The sequence below is a fragment of the Pygocentrus nattereri genome, chromosome 9, assembly GCF_015220715.1.
Source record: "Pygocentrus nattereri isolate fPygNat1 chromosome 9, fPygNat1.pri, whole genome shotgun sequence".
Classification (NCBI taxonomy): Eukaryota; Metazoa; Chordata; class Actinopteri; order Characiformes; family Serrasalmidae; genus Pygocentrus; species Pygocentrus nattereri.
In genome coordinates, this window is record NC_051219.1 from 14,168,728 (window position 1) to 14,196,399 (window position 27,672).

General features: G+C 40.0%; 1 long non-coding RNA gene across 1 annotated transcript; it reads left to right on the forward strand.

Annotated features, from left to right (window-relative positions):
* LOC108433361 lies at nucleotides 1–27,672 on the forward strand. The gene is made up of 5 exons (XR_001858288.2): nucleotides 1–178; nucleotides 296–438; nucleotides 21,015–21,098; nucleotides 22,022–22,158; nucleotides 25,477–27,672. It is a non-coding gene; the product is annotated as an uncharacterized LOC108433361 (long non-coding RNA).

Sequence of the window (27,672 nt, forward strand, 5' to 3'; positions counted from 1 at the left end):
CAGGTGCTGTGAAGTAGACTGTGTTGCTGTTTGCTGTGGGCTGTCTGACCGCAGAGCAGTAGCTTGATGATCGAGCGAGATTAGATCATCACCCAAAATTATTCACCTCACTGCAGGTAAAGACAATAAGAAAACTAGGCAACGTATCATTTGAACAGAACCTCGCATCTCCAAAAAGGTACTGTAACTTTACAGGATGAGGAAAAAACCATCCTTAACTTTTAATTGAAGATAATGGAACTGCAACCTTGTTGGTACACTTTGTAGACAGTAGCTCGTCTTTTTCCATGCGCAGTTTCTCTAGCACTTCCTCAGTGGTCAGTTTCCAAAGTTGGCTGGATATTTTTGGTTGACAGACCACCCTCAACCCAGGAATGACACTGAAACTGTGTGGAAACCACAGCAATGCTGTTGTGCCTGATATACACATACAAACAGGTACTCCTACACTTTTTTGTTAGCTTGTGTTTTAAAAAATGAAATTGATAGAGACAACTGTATGCAGACACTGAATTATGCACTATAGGCCAAAAGTATGTGGGCCTAAGTATTAAGTATCACACCTACATGAGCCTGCTGGACATTCCAAAACCATGGGCAGTTATAAGGAGCGGTGCAACAGAGTGTAGCACGCTGTGTGCATCAGCACTCAGCAGCCCCATTTATTGAGCTTGCGTGGTTTACTGCTTTGTGGCGCAGCTGTTGCTGCTGGTAAATGCTTCTATTTCACAATAGTAGCAATTGTAGTCTTGCTATGTGTGTGTGTGTGTACATAAAAAGGACCAAATATACACATATACGTCTATATATATATATATATATATATATATATATATACACACACACACACACACATATACATATACATATACCTATAATCAAAAAAAAAAGGAGGTTCTGTCTGGCCCTGTGACCGGAAGGTCGCCGGTTCGATCCCCAGTGCCGACAGTCCATGACTGAGGTGTCCTTGAGCAAGACACCTAACCCCCAGCTGCTCCCTGGGCACCGTGGATAGGGCTGCACACCGCTCCGGGCAAGTGTGCTCACTGCCCCTAGTGTGTGTGTGTGGTGTTTCACTTCACGGATGGGTTACATGCGGAGGTGGAATTTCCCCGTTTGTGGGCTCAAAAAAGTATCACTTAATGACTTAATATACACGTATATGTGTATATTTGGTCCTTTTTACTTGAATGGCAACCCGTGCTCGTTTGTCTCAAGTTTGTACAAACACCTCTGATCAGTAGATCAAATCCACCTGGGAGTCTGAACAATAGTCACAAAGAAATAGTGCAGAATCTTGTTATAAACTTTTCTTTGTTTCCAGTTTTTCAAAATTCTAACACTATATATATATATATATGGTTGTTTCTGATAAAATGGCCAGTGAATTTAAGATGAGATTAGATAAGATAAGATAATCCTTTATTAGTCCCACAGTGGGGAAATTCACAGTATTACAGCAGCACAGTAATAGAAGTAAGGCAGTCAGTAATAGAAAAGGGGAAACAGTATAAACATTATAAATAATAAAAATTAAAGTTAAATCTCTAGACTATTTACAACAAAACAAAATAAAAAGAATTTTTAAAAAATGTTGATAAAATTTAGAAAAAAAGAATTTAGGTGCAAAGTGTAAGTGTATGTTATAAACTGGCAACCATTTGTGAACATAGCCAAGTACATGTATTTAGCAACATTTTGATGGATTTGAGCTCTCCTGAGTATTTTCAAATAAATAATTTTACTTCTTCTCAAGTATATTAGTGAGCTAATCAGTTACTAATTCTTTTGTGTGTTTAATTTCATTCTGTTGACAACTTCTGCACTACTTTGTGATTATTTCAGTCTTCTGACTTTGGACTTTAGCATTTTATTTTAGACCAAAAAACCTGAAAAGGAGAAGAAATAGAGTCTAACTGTCTGTTGATGGATGCTAACCTAAAACCTTTGTACTAGGATTAGGATGTAGTAGAATAGAAGTAGTAGCAATATGTATTCAGAATGCAGAAATTCAGTATCTATAGTTAGTCCAATTTCTTTTTTTTTTTGAGGTCAGAATTCAGAATATAGTTCATTTTTACCTCTTTAGGAGAAAACTTTGAAAATACTTGCCCACTTAATAAAACATACGATCTTCAAAAGAAACACCATCACTGCTTGTTTATTAACTACAACCGGCAGCAAACATTTTCATCAGACAATCTTTAAAGAGGACCTACAATTAATGACTTCTGTAGAACACTGAAGGTCCTGCTAAAGCCTGAGTAGACTGATAAATAAATTAAGGCAATGGGCCAGTTGTTAATCTCAGTGTTTCTGAGCTCTTTTGAGGGATGAGCAAACTAATCATGTATTCAGTAATTTGCGAGCATCAGTGTTGTGCTGGACTCCTGCTCGGGGGATTGTAGATGCAGCAGTGGACTGAAGCAGAAGATGAGAGAGAAAATAAAACCTGAAGGATTTTCAGAAGTTAATTGAACTGATAAGTGAATTTTTCATGAAATGTATTAACAGTAGAATTACATAAAGAAAACTGCCAACCAGTAACAGTGAGGTACAGTGTAGAGTAAAAAGTTTGAAACATAAAACTGTTGTTTAGATCAAAAGACCAACATTTTAATCTAGCTGGTCTAAGCTGATTCAGGCAGATTCATGCTGTCTGATGCTGGTTTAGCTAGTCACCCAGCATTGGCATGCTGGTTGACCAGCACACCAAGTTCCAAAATGCAACATATGCTGGTCATGGTGGTGATCAGCCTAATAACCTCCGGCATCCAGCATTCCAGCATCTAAAACACAACATATGGTGGTGACCAGCCATGCAGGTCTAAAGCCGTTTAAAGATAATGTACAGATTTTTTTTAACTTGAGCACAAAACGTAAAGCCTATAGTAAAGTCTGTTTAGATAAATTTGTATTAGACCAATAAAAACACATTTAACAGAAAAACAAATCCATTTAGAGTTAAGACCCTCTTATTTGGAGCTGGTCACCTGCAGGAATACATACATGATTCTTCCCACCTCTGCGGGTAAAAGAGAAAGTGCAGCGATGAGCAGGAACTCCCAACATTTTCTTCTTTTATCTTCTGGTGCTTTTTCACAAGTGAACACCAGATGGTGCTTTTGGTTTAGGCTGCATTTTGCTGTAACACACAAAGGCAATAAGCGAGACAGTACTCCTTTACCAACATGTATTTAGAGTCACTTTTCCACTCTGCAATGTGCAAAGAGAATCCCTCTCACGTTAGACTGGATACAAATGTGGGTTGTGGTGTCTGAAAGAACGCTGGAGCACATCTCTTTGATTTAGGTTTAGCCTATATCAAATCTACTGTTTAATCAAACGTTTGAGGGCTTTAAAGTGGTTTAGTACAAGTCCATAGGCTAAATGCTCCATTAGTAAATGCAAACAGACAACTGGTAATCCTTCGGCGGCCAGGCAGGCGCGGGATGTGAGGGTAGATTTGAGTGAATAAGAACAACAGTGTTGACAAAACGGTACATGAAATGTAATTAACTCAATAGACATTTGGAGTTGGAGATCATAGGGTGACAGGATGAAAGAGGCATTGTGTACTATGGCCTTTAACTCCGCAGCACAGTCATTGATTCACTGCACCCCAGTGACATTCCACACATCCTGTGTGGATGCAGTTGGCATTCAGTTTGGAAAATGATTCAGAGAGTGTCCTTTTCTTGATCTTGCGTGTTCAACAAGCAAATATTTTTACTAGAACCATATGGCTTTGTCTTAAAATGAAAATCCATTGTCATTACGGTTTAGCAGTAAAGCGACTACTGATCAGGGGCTGAAAAAATGAAATTGTTCTGACAGAGATACAGAGATTTGAAAATCTTTGGAGGAGGGAAATTCCAGCTTTATACTATGTTTTTTTTTAAATCTCAGAATAATCAATAATCCATAAGAAGCAATTTACAGGGTTGGGATGTAATGGAATACAAGTATTGGGAATATGTTTTCAGAATACAGAAATTAAGTACCTGTATTGAGTCCAAATTGCATTTTATAAAGGCACAAAATTGAAAAAAAAAAACACCATCTTTTAAAGAAACACCATCAATGCTTGTTTAAGTTTTTTTTGTACAGCGTACACAACATACTATAAAGAAGACCTCAATAAATGGCTTTGAGCCTGAGTAGACTGATAAATCAATGTGTTGAACAGTTATTAATCTCAGTGTTACTGAGCTCTGCTAAAGCCTGAGTAGACTGATAAATCAATGTGATGATCAGTTATTAATCTCAGTGTTACTGAGCTCTGCTAAAGCCTGAGTAGACTGATAAATCAATGTGATGATCAGTTATTAATCTGTGTTACTGAGCTCTGCTAAAGCCTGAGTAGACTGATAAATCAATGTGATGATCAGTTATTAATCTCAGTGTTACTGAGCTCTGCTAAAGCCTGAGTAGACTGATAAATCAATGTGATGATCAGTTATTAATCTCAGTGTTACTGAGCTCTGCTAAAGCCTGAGTAGACTGATAAATCAATGTGATGATCAGTTATTAATCTCAGTGTTACTGAGCTCTGCTAAAGCCTGACTAGACTGATAAATCAAGTTCACTAAGAAAACTCACCAAATAAAGGCTCCTGTTTTCCTCCCTGGATGAAAACATGGCTACCTTCCTCTGAAATCTATTCACAGTTAAGTACTTTTTCCTTCTTATTGCCTTCAGTTACTCAATTAAACTTTCCTTGAATTCCCCAAGTTTTCAGAAATGTAACAGTGCTTAAACTTTTTATGTTAACTCTTAACATCTTTTTGTCTCAAAATAAAACTGTTCATATTTAAGTTTAAGTTTTTTTTTTTTGCTCTACTTCACCCTTCAACTTCAGCTTTCCAGCATAAACACTACCAATTAATAGAGGCTATATAAAAACAGCATGTGTCTGTCTGTCTGTTTGAATATGAAATGACCCCATTATCTAGAATGTCTTTGCATATATACACTGCTCAAAAAAAATAAAGGGAACACTCAAATAACACATCCTAGATCTGAATGAATGAAATATTCTCATTGAATACTTTGTTCTGTACAAATTTGAATGTGCTGACAACAAAATCACACAAAAATCATCAATGGAAATCAAATTTATTAACCAATGGAGGCCTGGATTTGGAGTCACACACAAAATTAAAGTGGAAAAACACACTACAGGCTGATCCAACTTTGATGTAATGTTCTTAAAACAAGTCAAAATGAGGCTCAGTATTGTGTGTGGCCTCCACGTGCCTGTATGACCTCCCTACAACGCCTGGGCATGCTCCTGATGAGGTGGCGGATGGTCTCCTGAGGGATCTCCTCCCAGACCTGGACTAAAGCATCCGCCAACTCCTGGACAGTCTGTGGTGCAACGTGGCGTTGGTGGATGGAGCGAGACATGATGTCCCAGATGTGCTCAATCAGATTCAGGTCTGGGGAACGGGCGGGCCAGTCCATAGCTTCAATGCCTTCATCTTGCAGGAACTGCTGACACACTCCAGCCACATGAGCTCTAGCATTGTCCTGCATTAGGAGGAACCCAGGGCCAACTGCACCAGCATATGGTCTCACAAGGGACCTAATGGCAGTCAGGCTACCTCTGGTGAGCACATGGAGGGCTGTGCGGCCCTCCAAAGAAATGCCACCCCACACCATTACTGACCCACTGCCAAACCGGTCATGCTGAAGGACGTTGCAGGCAGCAGATCACTCTCTACGGCGTCTCCAGACTCTTGTCACGTCTGTCACATGTGCTCAGTGTGAACCTGCTTTCATCTGTGAAGAGCACAGGGCGCCAGTGGCGAATTTGCCAATCCTGTTGTTCTCTGGCAAATGCCAAGCGTCCTGCACGGTGTTGGGCTGTGAGCACAACCCCCATCTGTGTGTCGGGCCCTCATACCATCCTCATGGAGTCGGTTTCTAACCGTTTGTGCAGACACATGCACGTTTGTGGCCTGCTGGAGGTCATGTTGCAGGGCTCTGGCAGTGCTCCTCCTGTTCCTCCTTGCACAAAGGCGGAGGTAGCGGTCCTGCTGCTGGGTTGTTGCCCTCCTATGGCCTCCTCCACGTCTCCTGGTGTACTGGCCTGTCTCCTGATAGCGCCTCCAGCCTCTGGACACTACGCTGACAGACACAGTAAACCTTCTTGCCACAGCTCACATTGATGTGCCATCCTGGATGAGCTGCACTACCTGAGCCACTTGTGTGTGTTGTAGAGTCCGTCTCCTGCTACCACGAGTGTGAAAGCGCCACCAACATTCAAAAGTGACCAAAACATCAGCCAGAAAGCAGAAAGGTACTGAGAAGTGGTCTGTGGTCCCCACCTGCAGAACCACTCCTTTATTGAGTGTGTCTTGCTAATTGCCAGTAATTTCCACCTGTTGTCTGTTCCATTTGCACAACAGCTGTGAAATTGATTGTCAGTCAGTTTTGCTTCCTAAGTGGACAGTTTGATTTCACAGAAGTTTGATTTACTTGGAGCTATATTGTGTTGTTTAAGTGTCCCCTTTATTTTTTTGAGCAGTGTATATATATAGAGGTAGAAGGCAGCAGTGTCACAGTTACTATTAGCAAACTAATTTTCTTATTTCAGCCATAGAACTGTAGTAACTGTCTTCAAATCATCATTACAGTGAAGAGAAAGGATTACTCAAACCACTGAAATGACTTGTCAGATGAGAAGGCCAACATGCTAAAAGCTACAGGTAGCAAGGTAGCATACTTGACTATCTAGATTGACCTCACTTTGGCTCCTTTGCTTTGGCTAAAAGGGTTAAAACTTGTGTAATGCAATCATTGTGTGCTGGATAAAGATAAAATCACTGTTTTCCTTGCAGATCTATCTGATGACTGATGTGAGTTACATTAATGCTAACTTTGATGTATTTCTTAGCCTACAGCTCAGTGGCCAGGTTAGCGGTCAGAATTGGTTGCCATGAATTTGCATTTTATTCCGTTTTTCTGTGACAAGTTATTTTCATGTTATCTAGAGATGCCGAGTATCATCATCACAACAAAACAGGCATCGTTTTTTTCTGAGAGAGAGCATTCGTAATGTCATGTTAATGGCATAAATATCTCAAACTCTCAAGAAAACAACAAATGTTTTGTCAAGATAATTATATAAATAACTTGAGTTCTTAACAAAACAAATGAAAAGAACTCCTCAAGCATTAAAGCTTCCGTAGGTTCCAAGTGGTTGTATATTATACGTTTGCGGTATGCATGCTGGGTATTGTAGTGAAAAAGCATTGATGAACAAAAAACTGTTTCAAATTTGAAATTCGTCAAACTGATAAGGCTTAGGGACATAATGGTGTACTACAGAATACTGCTTAACACATATACATGATGGATTCCGGCAAAGGCTTTAAGATAAAAGCTTTAAGTGCTGTTTATCTGAGGTGGACAGTTTTGGTGGTCTACCAGGGGTTGCATGATTAGTAGGAGTCCCATTTTCTTTATCTTTTAGTATTTTTTTCTAACTCCACTTTTGGAAACTCTTGCTTTTTTCACCTGTTTTCATTTGACTTTCTCCCTTCTTATGCAAGTGGAGTATTTTATATCTAATCTCGTCAGAAATATGTCCTGTGAAACTGGTGCTTAATAGCCATTTTGACTACAAATAAAAGAGATGAAGGCTGTAGCTCAGTACCATACCTCGCTCTTCAGGCAAGTGAAATGAAATCAAGGCAACATAGAGCAATATCACTTACGTTTTCCACATCACTTCATGAACATGCATTATTCACTTAGGACTTTGCCATTAAGTGCATGTAAGGAGGCTGACAGTCACATATGATATCTGACATGACAAGTTTGGAGGCTATACAGGTGCATTAATATGTGATGTATTGAGATGCTGAGGGACGCAACATGCTTTGATGTTGCACTTTGGCCTTGGGGCAAATTTGCTGACTTTATTTGCTCATGTTCGTGACCCACTAAGGTGGATCTATGCTTGTCACAGCAGAAATCACAGAAATGGAGTAAAACCAGCACTTCTGTAATGTGCCTTTTGTGCCTAATGGGGTGTAAATCATTCATTCACTCACAAGGTGACCTGATGGAATCAGGGAGTGACCTATAGGCACAGATGGTGTCTCCTCCCCCACCACCTGCCAGAGTGTGATGGAGCTCAGGGGGATTTCAGCAAGCAGCTGAGGTCAAGTGGAGCTCGCTGGGCTTATGGAGATCCAAAAAGGTGCTGACGTTCCTCCTTAGTGGGCCACAACAGGAGCATCAACCCTGTCAAAGGCACAGCGTTTACATCTTTCAGACCTGTTTAACCCCTTGAACTGCAGACTATACAGTTATTGGACTGAACACTTACTACACTGCAAAAAAAAAACAACGATATCTTGGGAAGTGAAATCATCTTAAATGTGTTTTAAATACCTCATATTTCTCTTTTCAAGATTGTTGTAAGAATATATTAAGAAACGTTTATTATTTCTACTCATTTTGCTTGTTTTAGTAATTTTATTCAGCAGATAAATTAACTTTTTTCAAGAAATAGTGCAAAAATAGTATTGTGGAATGAAAAAATGACTCAAAGCCCATACCATAAAAAACACGTTTTTGAGTAGAAGTTTGAAGTAATATGTAAATATTGTCAAAATTTTAAAACTTACCATTCACTCCCCAACCTATACAGTCCATATATGGCAACTAAACTGCAAATAACAGTCCAGTTTGAATTTATTGTTTCTATGATATCACAAGAATCAACTCATTTACATATATCCACCTCTTCAGCCTACAGCAGTTTAACCACGCCCACTCATGAAGTTACAAGGAGTGTATCAGCTGAGGGATATCAGAAGATCGGTCTTAATGGCACAGTAACAGCCTGTTTAACTCTAAGGGGCATGTAAATGTTAATTATGAAAATCTTTTGGTACATAAAACCACACAAAAAAAATTTAGATTATAATGTGCCCTTTAAAACAGTTAGAAAATGTCAAAAAATAGATTGAATAATCTTGTATTATTTTTACAATATTCTAATAATAAAAATATCATATTTAAGTTCATTTTAAAGTTTGCTTGCCAAGATCTTGGGCCTTCCCCAAACTGTTCTCACAAAGTCGGATGCATAGAATTTTCCAAAATGTCTTGGTCTGCTGAAGCATTGAGATTTCCCTTCACTGGAACTAAGGGGCCTAGGGCAACCCCTGAAAAACAACCCCGTAACATTATCCCTCCTCCACCAAACTTTACCGTTGGCAAAATGCAGTCAAGCAGGTAACGTTCTCCTGGCATTCTCCAAACCCAGACTTGTCCATCAGACTGAATGGCAACTAAGGGGCCTGCAGAAAGACAATAATGGTGATTCTCTTTCAAATCTTTAAGAGAAATAGTGATACAAAAAATGAGGACTGAAAAATGATACTTGTGGCCCAGATAAAGATTTGAATAGTTATTCACAGCATTAAAAGTTGGAGGGCTCTTAGAGATCTCAAGGAGATCCGGGGGGGTTCTTTCCTAAGGGTTTCCGTTTCCAATCATGAATATCAGAAAGAGGCAGTAACATAAGAAAAGAAAGAAACTCCTTATTCTTACAGATATTGCATATTCACTACAAACCCCTCAAACCCAGCTGCCAGATTGTCAGATTTCTGCTCAGCTCCAGAGAAGTGTTTCTGTCACACTTTTAAATTGTGTGTGTGCGTTTGTGTGTGTTGCGGTAAGGAACTGAGACAAGCAGCTGAATAAGCCTGCAGCCTCTCCTGACCTACTTCTTCCCTAAAAAAAACGCTCCGAACGTGCACCTGAAGAGGCAAAGCTTGTATATACTCCTTTTTACAATCATCTATTTTTATCGTCCTGCAGAGTAAGAGACATTGTGAAATCATGTCTATGAGCTTACACAGTAAAGCACTTTCAGCTGCATGTTTGTTTATTGACAGTCTTCTGGGTAATTGGTTTAAGCTCATCTGTAGCACATTAGCGTATGCAAGCTTGCATTATTCACTCGCTGCACGCCTCGCTGTTTTTTGCAGAAAACCTCTGCTCACATTGCCAAAGGATGCACATGCAGACTAAAATGCCATCCCACAGGTCAAATGACAGAAAATGCCAGACATCCAGTGTGAATTTATTTCAGTTCTGGCTCTGTAAATGTTGAATGAACCCCCCCAGCACAGCCCACATCATCACATTCATAACAACAGTTCCTGCATCTGCACCCATGCTATAAGTAATACAGGGAATGTTATGAATCTATCTGTACCTTCTTCTAATGTTATTCCCCTTTGTCCTGATATGGAAATTCTGGACCAATGCTGACATCCATTTTCCGAATACTGTTATATGCAAAAGTTTGAATGCAGTCAAATTACCTGTAGCTTTGTTGAAGTTAACACGTCATCTACAAGCAACACACATTGCTTACACATTTCCACCAGAGAGGTCTCCAAATCCTCAAAGCTTAGATAGTGCAGCTTCAAATATGGTAATTCATTGCTAATCTAAGCTCACAATTTCCACTTGTTTGCTGAATTTATGTTTTATTTTTCCCATTTGTTGAATTCAGCAAACAAATATGCAGCATATTTTCACTTAGAAATTCTGAATTATGCAAACTGCATGTCTCACTCGCTTGCTTTAAACTGCAAATTTGGTGAAGTGCTTCCATCTTTTGTTAGCTAATCGGCCTTGTAGCTCCAATGCAAAACTAAGTAAACTTTAGAATCCAAACATGTCTTGGCTGATGAACTACATGTGAAAATTTTCATCAAACTATCACTTTAAAAGTATTTTACCACACACCATAACAGTCTAAAATAAGGATGATTTCTGGATTCAGGCTTGATCTTCTGGTCTGTTCACTGAAATGCTTTCTGCCTCTCTGGAAAGACACACTTTCTTCTTCGTAATCCTTCCAACTACGCTAACTCTGACCCTGACAGACTCTTGGCTTCAACACGACTCCAACTTCATCTTTTCTAAAGCCTACAGAAGCCCTGACATTGCTGTTTGGATGCTGAAGGCCTCTTATAGTTTACATGCTGCCTATTAGAGTCAGTGGGCTTTGTATGGCGTTTTAAGACTGCTTATGTGATTAGGTTTGCTCTAACATGATTAGCGCAAGAATGGAGCCAAGGTCAAAATGTAATGACATGTGGCACACCAGAGGCATTAGCATGCATCATTGGCCTACATTTAGATTGCAGAGGTCAGTGTTTCAAAGCGCATTTCTTGTGGGCTTATTTACATCATCTCAGATCGGACCAGGATAAATTTACACTAATTTGCACTTTGTAGCAAAGACCAAACATGTAAGCTTGGACTGTGTTGGTTAGCATGTTGTGTTACCAACCTTATATGTAGGTTACATCCATCCATTTTAAACTGATTAAATCAAACATATGTGCTACAAGTAGGCCTTAGAAAGGTTACAAAGACAGTTTACCTCATAATGTAACTGTAAATGTGAGGTTTTATTGTCTAGCTCATAAATACTTAATAGTTTTACACCAATCAACCGATTATAAATAATGTATTTGATTATAGTTGACAGTTTAATGTTGAGAAACCACACTGCTAGCATTACATATCTGATAGCTGAACTCCCACACCATCCTTCCACCCTGCACAAAGAGTCTGGCAAAGTCAAGCCCCAAAAGCTGGCACCCCAATACACAGGACCCTTCAAAGTGCACTGTAGGGTCAGTCCAGTGTCATATTGGTTGGCACTTCCCTTACTGCTCCATAATGATGGCTTTATATGTACAAAACTTATTCCAAAAACATCCAATTGAAAACATGATAATTTATGTTTTACCTTATGGGCATCATTGTTTTTTGTAAATATACGCTTATTCCAAATTTGATGTCTGCAACATGTTTCAAAAAAGTTGGGACAGCAGTTTGTTCATCTTTCCTTTTAACAGCACTTAATAATGGTTTGGAGACTGAAGACAAAAATTGAACCGGCAGATATTTTGCATATTTTGTCTACAGCTGCGGAACCACATGCAGCCTTCAATGTCATACTTTGTACTTTATTATATGCTTGTACTTCATTATATGCAGGCATAGTTTAGGTCAATGCAGGTCAAACTAAATTTACTAATCACAGCTTTCTATTTAGCAGAATTTTACATACAGTCCCAATTTTTTTGCAATTGAGTTTGTACAAAACAACAACCCATCATCAGAGGTGTTTTTGTCTGAAATCTTTTTTTGGCAGGTTATATGCACCATCTGTGTAGATATTAAAATGGGAAATGACACAGAGATTTTGCTTTTCTCATAGCAGCTAATGCTCCCCAGTCGACAGTGCAGTCTCAGTAACAAGAGAGAAAATAAAACATTCACTATATTCTTCTCACTATAACATGCTTGGCAGGTACAACTGTCCCATTACTTCAACCTGATCATGAATGACTCCCAGGCAGGAGGAGAAAGCATCACATAACTCTGAACTTTTCCCCTGTTCTTGAGGCTGTTTCCTATTCATTTTTCACATCCATAAAATGGTGCGTATCCCCAGAGCCAGCCAAGAAGACAAAGTAACACTTATTTTTCTGTGGGTTTGGTTTAATTCACAGCATAATTTTCACCACATAATCCCCATAGTCGTCTTTTCTTAAGAAGAAACCATCTGAAACCTTAGCCTTTGACACTAATGGTCTCTCGCTACCTCAGATCTTCTGCCACTTCAGGACTCAGTCCGTCTAAATGTTTTTGAGGCGATTAGGGTGAGACATTGCGTTGAAAGACTCTTAAGTGTCTCCCTGTGTCACTTGCATGAGTCCAGTAATGAATCTGTAATCAGTGATCTTCTGAAGAGCATTAGCGGCTGTTGATTTCCTGCTGAGAAATCTGTTAGCGGCTGTTAGAGGATAATTAGGTCAGTGTAGGGGCACGGCAGTGCGGGTGATTTCTGAAGATGTTCTGTGTCACTGTGGACTGAATCAGACTGTGGTGACAAGAAAAGGAATAACCTGTCACCTTGTGTAAGCACAGAACAGCAATGATGTGTCCAAAATACACTATATTGCCAAAAGTATTCAGTCATCTGCCTTCTCATGCATATGAAATTGAGTGACATCCCATTCTTAATCCATAGGGTTTAGTATGATGTCAGCTATAACAGCTTCAACTCTTCTGGGAAAGCTTTCCACAAGGGTTAGGAGTGTGTTTATGGGGATTTTTGACCGTTCTTCCAGAAGTGCATTTATGAGGTCAGACACTGATGTTGGACAGGAAGGCCTGGTTCACAGTCTCCACTCTAATTCATCCCAAAAGTGTTCTATGAGGTTGAGGCCAGGACGCAAGTTCTGTCAAGTTCTTCCACACCAAACTCGCTCATCCATGTCTTTGTGGATCTTGCTTTGTGCGCTGGTGCGCAGTCATGTTGGAACAGGAAGAGGGACGTCCCCAAACTGTTCCCACAAAGTTCGGAGCATGGAATTGTCCAAAATCTCTTGGTCTGCTGAAGCATTAAGAGTTCCTTTCACTGGAACTAATGGGCTGAGCCCAACTCCTGAATCAGCCTCACACCATAATCCCCCTTCAACCAAACTTTACACTTGACACATTACAGTCAGACAAGTACCGTTCTCCTGGCAACCACCAAACCCAGACTTGTCCATCAGATTGCCAGGCGGAGAAGCATGAATCGTCACTTCAGAGAACACGTCTCCACTGCTCTAGAATCCAGTAGTGACGCTTTACACCACTGCAGTTGACGCTTTGCATTGTACATAGTGATGTAAGGCTTGGATACAGCTGCTCAGCCATGGAAACCCATTCCATGAAGCTTTCTACACTGTTCTTGAGCTAATCTGAAGGCCACATGAAGTTTGGAGGTCTGTAGCGATTGACTCTGCAGAAAGTTGGTGACCTCTAGCAAAGAATATTTAGTAGCAAGGAAATTTCATGACTGGACTTAGGATAGGTGGCATCCTATCACGGTACCACGCTGGACTTCACTGAGCTCCTGAGAGCGACCCATTCTTTCACTGTTTGTAGAAGCAGTCTGCATGCCTAGGTGCTTCGTTTTATACACCTGTGGCCATGGAAGTGATTGGAACACCTGAATTCAATGAGTTGGGTGGGTGAGTGAACAATTTTGGAAATATAGTGTATTTAACCATTTTTATATGGAACTTTCAGGGCCTTCTAAGCCTAGGGCTAATGATTTCTGGGAACGACAAAAATAGTAATAAGTCTGTAATATTTTGCTACGTTTATTTATTTTGCGTCATATTTGTTGTAATACTTTTATGCATTGTTTACTTTTGATTAGAAAGGGTTAAAATCTTGAAGCACACAATGTAGAATTGTCCCATCAAGATATGCTTTCCTGTAGTACCTAGGTAGACACAGCCAAGCTGGCTCTCTCATTGGCTTGGCCTGGACTGAAGGCCTTACACCAGTGGTCACCAATCCACCTCCAGGAGATTTACTTTTCTGTGAAGTTTCATAGAAGTTCCAAACTGCATCTAACATGCTGCCTCACCGCCTTACCCAACACTAATACATGTGTTAGGCTCCAGTCCCCGTGGGCCAAAGCACTGCAGATGTCAGCACACTGCCTCATTAGACGCACTTGATTCAGCTCATCAGCTAACTAGCAAGGCCTTCATGAACTGAATTCAGAGTGGTGAAGGAGGATAAATGCTAATATCTTCAGCACTTTGGCCTGGAAGGTCCCCTGTTTGACATACCTGCACTAATCCATCTGTCCCAGCCAATCAGGAACTTCTGAAGTAGTTAATTATCTGAAGCAGGAGTGGCAGTATGTGGAGGAAGGTAGATCTCCAGGACCAGGGTTGGAGCCTCACACGTTAAGATTAACTACCATAATAAATAGAACGTGTTAGTAGAACCAACAATCACGTTTTGACTCACAACAGGTGGAACCCTTTTTGTGATAAAACCATCACTCTTGCTAGGCCTTCTGAAAGTGCTAGATACATCTATGATTGTGAGTACAAGTGGTAGCCTTACCAGGTTTTATTCAGTTCATAGAATGACCAAGTGTTCACATACACCAATGTTAGCTTAGCGCTAAGACTAGTTGGAAACTGGCTGAAATGTTTACAATGGTCTCAATGCACCACTCATCATTTTGCCATTACTACATTAAATTAAAGACATTCCGAGACCACAGAAAGCCAAAGTTGATGCCATGTGGTTTAAAATGTATAGAGAGAAAGAAAGTCAGTCTCAGATAAACAGACCAATGCTAATGTTACCTAAGCTAATGTTACCAGCGTAGCCATTTTTTCACCTCAGGTCGACAAACAAGTTTGTAAAGAAGTAGTACACTAATGACAAATGTGATGAATTTTTAAGGAGAAAGGTCTTTAGAAATGATTATTTATTATAGTTTTATTTCATTAATTTATAGTAGAGGGTAAAAATGAACTTTAATTCATGCAATTTGTGACGTGTTGCTATTACAGGCTAAATTAGCCTCATAGCACAGTACAAAACTAAGATGTAAACCTATTTAGATAAAAAAAAAAGTCTTGGCTGATTGACTACTATTAAGGTAAGAGGAAAATTGTGTGAAATTTAATTTTTCACCAAGTTATTCATTTAATATTACCTCACCTTCCCTCAGCCCTCAGCTTAGCGTTCATGCTGACCTTAACCTCAGTCCAAAACCTAAGCTTAGTGTTTTTGTGAATCAGTGGAGTTTGACCAGGTAGTTTGTTAATAATTTATATTCTCTCTCTCTCTATATATATATATATATCTATATTCTATATTCATCTATAGAGGCACCCATAACATGAAATTGCACTGAGGATGAATAATGGATCAGAGAGAGAGAGAAAGACAGGCTTTCCTGATGAATGTAGAAGAACCTGAGCCGCTCAGTGGCGGTTGGCTGTAGCATGCACCTGCAGGCCTGAGTAAGTTCTTATGCAGAGTGTGCAGTGGTGCAGGCCTCAGCTTCCTCCAGCAGACCACAAGGAGAGAGGAAGAGAAAGAGAGAGAGTGGGGGAGAGAGAGGCGGTGGTGGTGGGGGAGCAAAGGATCAAAAGTAGGTCATCCTCTCCGAGACTCGCATCACATCCCTCTTCAAACCAATTTGCCAATCCACGCTGCAGCGCTGCATGTGTCTGCCGTAAGAGGGAGATAAAAACCCAAATCTGAGCCGACAGGACCCCCTGACACCACTCCCCCACCCCCCACAACATACACACCCCATAGTGTGCACATGCGCACACACACGGACTCTCTGAAGATCTTTTCTTTGGGCCGACAGTCGCCATTTATTATCTTCTCTGCAAGAAAGTTTCCAGTGAGAAAACTAAATTTTAAGCGCCTTATTTTTTAACATGATATGTAACAAAGTCCGTGACCCTGACGGAGAAGCGGCTTAGAAAATGGATGGATGGATGGATGTAACAAAGTATAGTAACAAAGTATGAATTGCAATGTTGTAAAATAAGTATTAAAAAATAGTAATAATAAGACATTTGACAGCCACTATACATATGTCCCTTGGAAGGAGTTATTTGAAGGAAGTCATTTAAAAGCAAGTCTGCCTCATATTGAAGCCATTTCAGTACTTAAAGAGTACAATATCTGTTGATATCCTGAAATCTGAAATCCAAATGTCTCATTGTACACTAGGGATGTGAAAATGGAAGGTTAACTAATTGCTAGCTAGCAAATGTCCAGCTGTTCTGTCTTGTTCTGGCCCCTGGCCCTCCACAGACACCACAGGCACTAGTTTAATCAGACAGTTGTCTGTGCTGATCACTGACTGCTGATGGTAGCACGTGATGATTTTGTATCATTTATGAAAAAAGACAGAAGCGAATGCAGAGCAGACCGACTCCGGCCACTCGCACACTCCTCAACAGGACTGGACAGCAGCCTCAAGTAAAAAGAAACTGAGTTTCTCTCTCTCTCTCTCTCTGTTTTTCTCGGTCTGTTCTGTTCATTCTCTTTTTAACTGTCTTTCTCTCCCTTTCTATCTGCCTCCATCTTTCCTCATCCTTTTTTCAATTGCTTTCTCTTTCTTTGTCTCTCTCTTTCCTTCTCTCTGTCACTTTCTTTAATGCTTTCTTTCTCTTCCCTTCTTTCTCTTTTTCTTTCTATTGCTCACTTTTTCTTTCTTTCTTTCTTTCTTTCTTTCTTTTTCTTTCTTTCTCACTTTACCTTTGTCTTTCTCTCTCTTTCACCCTCTTTCTATCTCTTCTTTCTTCCTCTTTTCCCTTTTTACTTCTCCCCCTCTGTCTATCTCTTTCTCTCTTACTATACCTTTCTACCTTTTTCTTGCTCTTTTTCTCCTCTCTTTCACTCTTTCTTTCTCTCCTTTTCTCCCTCCTTTTCTTCCTCTTGTCCCTACTCCTTATTTATTTATTTATCTATTGTTTTATCTTTATATATCTCTCTCTTTCACTTTTTCATTACCCGACCCTTTCTCTCTCCTACAGAGCCCTGCTGGTGACATCTTGTAAAAATAAAAATAATGTGTTCCCACTCCATATTAACGTGTTGGAATGTGTGGCAACAACTTAGTAAGGCATGGGAATTAGATTATTAAGTTGTGGCTACGACGTAATAAGACGTGGGAACAAGATCATACCGGGCCACGCATTAGGATCTGTTTCCCACGTCTTACTAAGTCAAGTGCACGGCTTAATTATCTTGTTCTCATTATTTTTATGAATACAGGATATCCCCAGCGGGTCTCCATACTTCCCCTCTCTCCTCCTTCAACTCTCTCTCTCATTCGCTCTTGTGTTCTCTCTCTATCTTTCTACATCTCTCTTGTTCCCTGTCTTGCTTTTATTCTTTCCCTCTTTCTTCTTCTTTATCCTCTTTCTCTTTTTTCCTCCTTTCACCCTCTCTCTCGCTCTAGTTCTCTCTCGCTTTACCTTTGTCTTTTTTACCTTCTCTCATCCCATGTCTTTCCTTCTCTTTATTCACTCTTTTTTCCCTTCTCGTTTTCTTTCTTTTTTTCCTTCTCTCTCTCTCTCTCTCTCTCTCTCTCTCTCTCTGCTGACTCATCACCTTCCAAACACTCTCAATGTGCAGAGAGAGAGAGAGAGAGAGAGAGAGAGAGAGAGAGGAGCGAGTAGCTTTGATCTGGCTAAGGCAGAGAGGAAGTGAGGGGCTGAGAGGTGGGAGTGCGTGAAATCGCAGTGGATTTGAGCTCGGCTAATTTTAGGCCCCAAACACGGTGGAGGAGGTTTATGTAAGAAACGCAGGAGGGAAGAATAGAGGAGAAACACTCTCCTCTGGCTCTCAGCGCTCTAATGGAGGAGCAGCACTACAGCCAGCCAGCAAAGCCCGGCAATCCAACAAGCAGCTCCAGAACAGCCTCCCATCCTCTGCTGCTCAGAACCGGATTCCATTTCATAGGCCCGTCTCTTCTAAACCAGCTAGTTAATCAATCATGCTTGTAGTCAGTCAGCACTTTGGTTGACTAAGATTCTCTCTGTTGAGTAAATGCATTTAGATATGTATTTACATATTTATGTGCTTTTTAAAACTGTAGATATTTCAGCAAACGAAAGGCTGCTAGGCTCAAAATTAGAGGACCCAGTTAATATGTCCTTCAATCACCCACAATCCTTCACATGCAGCTCAAAACCATTCAAAAAACTGCAGAAGCAGCTATGAGAAGGTGAGGTGCTGTGGCTTTGGAGATGCGGTGGCTTTGGAGATGCTGTGACTGTGTTGCAATGAATGATGAGTCAGTACAGCCTGCACAGGCTGTCTCGAATGTGTGTGACTAATGCTACATTAAACTAAATTTAGGTACTTGATTTCCAAACTCAGACTAGGAAAAAACTAATTTAAAAGTAAATTGCCTCTTAGCTGGGTATTCCTACGCAAAATGTAGGGAAAGTGTGTTCACTTCCAAGTTCAGCTCAATCTGTTCGACCTATTGGAGTCACTTTCGATTGATTTGATTTGATTCTAGAGTTGATTCTAGACAATAATCTTGACGATATGGAGTTCAATCGGAACTGAAGAAAATGAGCAGTGATTACTATGTTTTTTTGTTGGTTGCTAAGGTGTTGATAAGCAGTTGCTATGGTAACCTAGGCATTGCTAGATGGTTGCTAGGGTGTTGTAGTTGGTTTTTATGGTATCTGGTGTGATTGCTAGGGAGTTGCTCAATTTCTATGGTATCCCAGGTGGTTACTAAGGTGTTGCTAGGTGGTTGCTAGGGTATGGCTAGATGGTTGTTATGGTATGTCATGTGGTTGGTAGACTGCTGCTAGATGACTGCTATGGTATCCCAGGTCTTTACTAGAATGTTGCTACTTGGTGGTTGTAGTATCCTAAATAGTTGTTAGAGTGTTGCTAGGTGGATGCTATGTTATCCTAGATGGTTGCTAGGAATTTGCTAGGTGGTTGCTAGGTGGTGATTTTAGTATCCCATGTGGTTAACAGAGTGTTGTTAATCAACTTGTATCATCATGATATTAGAAGATGCATAAAGATTTGCCCCTCATTCTTTTCAATGGCGAATAAAAATGAAATAAAATTTAACGATGATTGTACGAAAACTCCGAATCCGGTCGGAACACTGTAAACAAATACACCACTTTTGATCAGACCAAACAGTCTGCAGACCAACTGCAGCACTGCTCTGGCGGTGTTGTTTGATTGTAAATGTAGTGTAATTAGTAATGCAAGTGAATGACGTGTTGTTGCTGTGCTAAGCAGTAACTAGATGTGCCTAATAGCTGCTACAGAAACAGAAATAACACATATTAGTGAAATTAAAGCTTCCATTGAAGGTGTGAACCAGTTTAATCATCCAGTCTTTTCTCATACTATGTTATTTACTCTTGTTTGGAGGCGCCCTCTATCAGATTTGACTGGACGGACTGGCAGCCACTGGCTCAAAGAAAGCATGATAAAAAATGAAAGAACAGGCAGTGCATGTAGGCGGAATTACAGCAGGACTGCTTCTTTAAAGATGACATTTAATCATATACATCAATGTATGTGATTTAAATTTAATCTGTCTCACGGCTCACTGTCATTAGGATCGATTGGGGCATGATTGCTTGAAGCATTTCAGCTGTACAATCATATTTCAGCTCTCTGATGTCAATCTATCAACTCCCAAGAGTTATACCTTAAAAGCTTTCATATTTCTATTGTCTTTAATGACACTGCATCAACAAAGCCTCTTTTCACTGAGCGTTTATTGAATCATGGCTGGCTGTTGGATTACAGTCATTGTGTTATAGATTCAATTCACAGATTTAATGCTTTAATGTAATTACACAACTGTGTGATCCAATATGCCATTGTGTAATTAATCGTCTCCAGGTTTGATTGATATTCTTTATCGACAGGTCTGTCTTTATTGTGTTTTTTTTTATATGGCAAAATAAAGAAATAAAAGACAGTTGTTAACAAAACAAACTGTACACAAAACAAGAACATTTCGTCAAATTTTAATCATAACAAAATATCTCCTCTAGTTGCAAATAGATGATAAAGATGCTACTGAAGGTTGACAGGACAGAGTCTGCACAGAGTCACAGAGGCAGAGTCTGCTTGTTTCAATCAGCTACCAGTGACAAATGAAAGCTATAACATTTTATTTTTATTGCAAGTGGCAAATGAGACTAGTAAAGTTCAAGCAGGCGATGATTTACTGTAATTGTTTTTGGGTCATACACTCTTTAAAGGGCAGATATCATGATTAAAAATTAAAAAATAAAAAATAAACAGGTTAATATAGTATGTAAACATGTAAAAATTTTAGAAACTTTCATTCAGTGCCCAGTCCACATGGTCCATGTGTGGAAAATAAGCAGAAAAAAGAGCCTGTTTTGAAGCTATTGTTTTTGTGATGTCACAAAAGCTGCACATTTCAATATACGAACCATTCTGCTGGATATTAATTGCAGAAAAATAATAAAAAATGAAAAGGAATAAATTATTCAGACCTCAGATGTTTACAAGGATCTATATCATCTATATAAGCTTAAGGCAACAAGTACATTTTTTCAATGTTGTTTTTAAAGATATATTTTTGACTTCTTTTAAAGTTTTGTTGAACAACCTTCTTCCCATTGGCTCCCGAGTGACACAACCGTCTAAGCGTTGGTCCTACCATCAGGAGATCGCTATAGGTAAGTGATGCTACAGTCATCCGTAGCTGGGAGTCCAAGAGAGCACAATTGGCCTCGCTCTCTTTGGGGGGTGTAGGATGCCTGTGTTAGCCTTCGCCCTCCTAGCGTTAGTAGTAGTGTGTGATTGGGGGAGTCCTAAGTAGAGGGTGGAATTGGAAATGACTAAATTAGGGAGAAAATTGGGTGACAACCCCCCCCCCCCCAAAAAAAAAAACAAAAACTGTCCATGGGTTTTTATTATTATTATTATTTATTTTATTATTTTATTTTAGCCACACCCCTGCATTTCAGAACAAGAAGTGAGACAGTATCCCTGTCCCTCATGACCACATGGTGAGCAGTTTGCTCAAAATGTGTTTTCAGCTCTGACTTTGAATCGATTTGGTAGAATCATCCATATCGGCCGGTTCAGCCTACAACAGTTTAGCTCCACCCATTCCCACTGAAGGTATATGGAGTGTTTTTAGCCAGATAACACAACAGAGGTCACTTACATATATCAGTCTTAAAAGCACAGAAACAAAAACTGCCTTTTAAATTCTAAGAGACAAAGACTGGTTGAAAATGGTCATGAAATTACGGTATTTGGTACATAACCCTACACAAATGGTCATAACTTGACTTCAGGGGAAAAAATCTAAAAGAAAAGAAAAATGTATGTTCTTTGAGCAATTGTTTAGCGTGTAACATGATGTCAGTAGCCCAGTTTAGCAGTGGAAGCTCCTGTACAGTGAGAAAGCATGTTTCATTCACAGCCCCCTGGCGTTCAGAGCTTCCTGCAAGAAGGGTCTTCATTCTCATCTCATGACTTCACTCTCTGACCCTCACTAACCATATAAAAGGATGGGGGGCAGCATGGATGGACCACAGACGTTTGTGAATATTCCTGGTGGTTTAATCTGTTTATTTTTGTTTTTTTGTAGGTCCCCCATGGTGTAAACGCCTTGAGATTCTCATCAAACATTTTAAGTATCTCTCACTCATAGCTCCAACAAACAAGAGGAGGAATTGTGTCAAAAGTGCAGATTCAAAGTTCTGAATCAACGCTACATTAGTGTGTGTAAGTAGAAGTGATTTTATTATGACAGTTAGATGAGAACTTACTGTTGTGTGCAGTGTTTGCCATGTTTTTGCCATGTCTTGATATCAAAACACAAAGAAAAAGTGTAGAAATGGGAATTGTCACTATACAAAGAAAAACATGTATGTCCTACACAGTCATTTTAAAAGGAAAAGGCAAAAACCTTTGTCATTTTTAATGCAAGTTAATGCAAAGTGGTTTAATTCCAAGTGATTTTGGAGCATTTCTGTTTGTCCATTTGCCAACAAATTTTCTGCCATATTCAAATGATGTGGAAAAATCTACAAAAATGGAGATGCATGTTTTTTGGACAGCGACAAACACCTCCTTCAGCAGACACCAGTTTGCCAGAGATAAGGTTTTCAGTGCTGAACCCAGTAGTTAAAAGTGAATAAGAGCATTTTATACAAATACACAACATATTCAAATGGAATATTCATGATTTCATTGTTTCATTACAACAAATACAACACATGATAGCATAAAATAGCTGCTAGATGTCTTATGAGGCTTTGGGAAGCCTAACGTTCAGGCTGATTTTTCGTTCCTGGTCTGCATCTGGTTGAGGAGGGATGGGGTCTTGTTCCTAAACACTGAATTCAACGCTCCCGTAGCACACCGAATGACATCATCGCTACGCAGGATCCCTCCGAACAATAGCGCACTCTGGAAGCCCACAGTGAAACGCCGCCCTCCCCCTGGCCTTTCTATTTCCTGTGAATTAATAATGTCTTCTATTTCTGGCCTCGGCCAGGAAACGCAGGCCCTCGAAATAAGCTCATTTAGCCCGTGCTGTTCACAGTGGTGTGTGAAGTGCTGGCTTAAGAAACCTACCTGCATTTCCTCCACTCAGTGCTCTGGAGAAGCAGCACTGCCTCATACGTACAGTCATGAGTAGCACTGAGAATTTCAGTGAGCTCTCATTGATTGTGCTAGATAAAATTGCCCACATTTCTCAGGTTTGCTCTTAGATCAGGAAGAATCATTTGGTTATCTTACAAGTCAGCATTGTGTGAAAGCCATGTGAGAGATTACACCACCAAAAATCTCTGTGAGTCTGTACAGATTGGTACAGTCATCAGCCACAAAATCGCATGGTTCATTTGCAACAAGTGCTGGCTTCTTCAAAACATCTGGCCAGATACTTTTAATTTACTGGTTGCACTTTAAGACACCCAATTGTCCTCTGGCTTAGCATCAGTCCTAGGAAAGGAAGATTGAGGCCACAGATTTTATCATTAGCTCTAAGACAGCTGCTGCATTGGCCTACTCCTGTAATTAATATATAGTTGAGATTAACCAGTCAACGGAACTTCGGAACAACGGATCTAACCAAACACAGTCCAAAAAAAAAAGAATCCAAAGATTTAATGGAAAGAAATCAGTGGGAGAAACTGAAAGCTAAGCAGAGGAATAGCATTAGCAGTAAACTTTAGACCAGCCAGACACTAACCATAACACTGCTGCTCTCCGTGTAGCATGTCTGTATGGTAAGTTACAGATCCAGCTAATGGCGGATGTAAGTCCTATAATGTTGGCCTGGTTTCCAGTTATGCCAGTACTACAAGGTGTAGATGGGTTCCTCACACTGCAACACCATTTACTTGTATACTATATTGCTTCCTCACCATATAGTGCCCCCACTCTGGACCACTGGACACGTTGAGTAGCTTTGCACCATGCATAGCAGGCAAAGTGCAGCTATTCCACATTGAACATGTCACAGTAAGGGCACTTATAAACATTAAGCTCAAGCTCATTTTACACTCTGTAGATTTAATGAGTTTAAATCACATTTGGTTTCAGCTAAATAGCTTTTCATAAAGCAGCCATTTACTGCCTAAAAGATATGAGATGAAAAAGGCTACACTAATAACGTAAGCTGAGGCAAAACGTCCAGGGAACTTTAAAATATGAAAATTGCTTATATGATGCTGAACTTGAGTGTTATATATTAAACATCAGCAAAGCTTGAATGAAAAATATAAGAAATACATATGATAAAACACGACTTACAAACTGCTGATCAGACATGTCTGAGAATAGTGTGGACGTGGCTAATGAGCAGCTTGATTGACTTGACCGTCTAACGCTCGTACAGTCTTCCCCACTCATGCAGAACTAAAATCATAATCCAGCGTTTATGTGGAAGTAATTGGACCAAAAAGTCACAGACGAACAGACGAATCTATGAAGCAACATGCAAGTGTAGGAATGGACAAAAGAACAATGGTTGCATAACGATAACAGTCTAGCTTGCTAGCTTTTCATTGTGCTGAGTTAGCTTGAGCTCGCTAAGTTCCTTTGACTCTAAAGCGGGGCAAGAGACGTCATCCTTGTGATTGGTAATTGGGAATGCTTATGGAAGCGTTACTCAATATTAGGATCGCCCAGTTTACATCAAGAGAGAAATATGGTGGAATATATTGGTTATTTACTGGTCATTGGAACATTATTCAAAGAGTATTCTTAGTACACGCTTACTGTTTGTTCGCCCAATGACAGTTGGGATGGGCTCCGGCACCCTCCTTCACGACCCAGAAGGAGAAGCGGCTTAGACAATGTGTGTGTGTGTGTGTGTGTGTGTGTGTGTGTGTGTGTGTGTGTTTACTGAAAACACAGATTAGGTCCCTCAATCTACATTTTTAGATTTACTGCCACCCTCAATTGTTGTTTGAGGTTTAATTGAAGGCATTAATAGTAAAATGATGAGTACCACATCAGAGAAATGAGCAGTGTTGACAGTCATTGAACACTGGTGGGTGTTGTTGCCAAATGTAGGTGGCAATGTGTGCATGTCCCTTAATTAAAAGCAATGGTTTTAAACTTCTGGAGAGATGTTACAGTGCAACCCATTTTGGTTCCCCTAAAATATCTTCTAATTGGGTGGTTTCAAGAGTGTTTCTTCTGTGGCAGCACTCCAAAGAACCTTTTGGCACCTTTATTTTTAGAGTGTTCATAGCTGACATTGACTATGTAAAGAAATATGAGCAGCATTAAAGTAGTTCTCCAATGTAAGAAGCTTCATCCTGTAGCACCTACATATTGAGGAGAGAAATGCTTTTGGTTTGTGAAATTGATCACATGACACACCACAATCAGGGGGAATTTTACTTCACTACTGCCCGTGTGACCAGCAGAAAATCCCAAATTAATGTGAAAACCCAAAAGACGCGTAACCACAAAGCATGAGTTCATATGTGAGCTTTGAGCAATTCTCAGTTGAACCCAACACTTCATCATACAGATTGTTTTTCTTTAAAACCTGATATAACAGGGATGTTTGTATCCTTGCAGTGTCACAAGACTTCTGACCAGATGCACCAGGGTATCACATTCCTCTAAGAGAAGATCAAAGCTCATGTGTTAGTCGTACTGGGAGAAGGAGAAGTTGACTGTGTCAGTTCTAATGGTGAGCCAGACCTAGGCCTTCATTTAATGGTCCATTAAAGTCAAAACTCAAGTCAAAAGAAGGGGGAAAAAATCTCTATACTAAAGCCAATTTCCATAGCACTCCAATGGGATTCCAGTATGTTAACGTTAACCTGATGCTCATTCATATGAACATTTTTTGCCATTCCAGTTCAAACATGGACATTTGAAGCTTGTAAGAGACATTCTATGATTTATTTGAAATGTGTAACTGCCAATTTAAATGAACACGTTTACAGTCTTGCAGTGACTCAGTTAAGAGCTCTGGCATGCAGCTGCTGCTATTTTCCATTTCTAACAACTGACTGAAGCCTGGTTAGCCTACCACTCATATTCCCAGTAAGTGATGTATCAAGGACTTTCAGAAAGCATAGATTGACCTTTTTTTCCTCTTAAATTGGTTTCGCCCATTGGAAATCAATGTATGATTGGTTGATTCTATTATTAGTTCCTAATTACATAAGTGTTTAATCTAAGAGATTAAGACTTCTGTCCAGCTCCTGAAGTCCCACCAGTGAGAGAGTTCACTTGACTGCACCTACCTACATCCCATTAGGGAAAAAAATCCTGATTGGGTGTTACAAGATTTTAGCCATTTCCAGCTTAATAATGAAGCAAGAGTGTGAATGCTTGGTTGGCATAGTGGTTGGTATAGTGTAGTGGGTAAGTCTACGCTGTAGACTGGGGTTCAATTCCAGCCTGGGTAAACACCCTACACCAGGGGTGTCAAACTGGTGTTCCAACCAAGCAGAAGCTGTACCTGATAGTCTTTTTAAAGCCAGGATCAACTAACTAACCAGGTAGAATCAGGTGTGGCTTCTGCTTGGTTGGAATGAAAACCTGCACCCATACCGGCCCTTTCTGGATCCAGTTTGACACCCCTGCCCTACACTATACTAAAAAGAGTCCTTGGACAAGACTCCTAACACTATCTTCACCCACCTGTGTAAATTGATCAAACTGTAAGTTACTCTGGATAAGAGCGTCTGCCAAATGCCATAAAATACTTGCAGAGCTTAAATACAATAATCAAGCTTGTTCTTGGACACCCCTCCTCAAATTGAGCTCCATAAGGACATGATTTGACAAGTTTGGTGTGGAGGAACTCCAGTAGCCTACAGAAAGCCCTGACCTCAACCCCACTGGGATACTCATTGCAAACCAGGCCTTCTCATCCAACATCAGTGCCTGACCTCACAAATGCTCTTTTGACAGAATGGCCACAAATTCACACAGACGCACTCCAAAATCTCGTGGAAAGCCTTGTTTGAACAGTGGAGGCTGTTATTGCTGCAGAAAGAGGGTGAATTCCATATTGTTGTCCATGGTTTTAGAATGAGATTTCCAACTCATGCAAGTATGATGTTCAGGTGTCCACATACTTTTGGCCATATAGTGTAACACATAAACCAAGCCCTGAGGGTTCCCCTCTCGTCAGTTCACATTTATAGCTGAGAACTGGCCACAGAAAGAAAACAGAAAAGAGAACTTTATGTGAAATACCAGATATGTGATAGCAAAAGATAGAAATTGGCTTTGTTGGCCTGCCATCCTAGTTTTGAATTTGACCTAATCTGAAATGAACTTGTCTTAACCTTGATATCTAAATGAAGTGCTCTGTATTTTGTCCTTCACTCATACACACTACTAAACGTGAATTCTTTGGCTTGATGTTTTGATTTTAATGGCAATTCATAACATGCTTGAGCATAACATGCAATTTCCCCCTGGGATCAATAAAGGAATCTGAATGTCTCTGCACTGTGTGTACATGGGTTTACTGTAAATATGTGAAGTATATGTTATTATTTGTACACAATGTCAGGGCCTTCTGCTACTGTACTGTCCAAATTTCCCTCAGAGAACAAGAATACGTATAATCTGTTGGCTGCTCTGAATCCTAGGTATATTTTGAAGAAGTTCTAATGTATTGTTAGTTCTTAGGAAATGCTACCTATTCAGTTTCAGATTGTGCTGTGCTCCAACCAAGGAGGAACTGTAATCCAACTTCTCCAAACATCAGTGTTCATGTAAGGAGAGAAAAAGGGAACCATGAAAAAG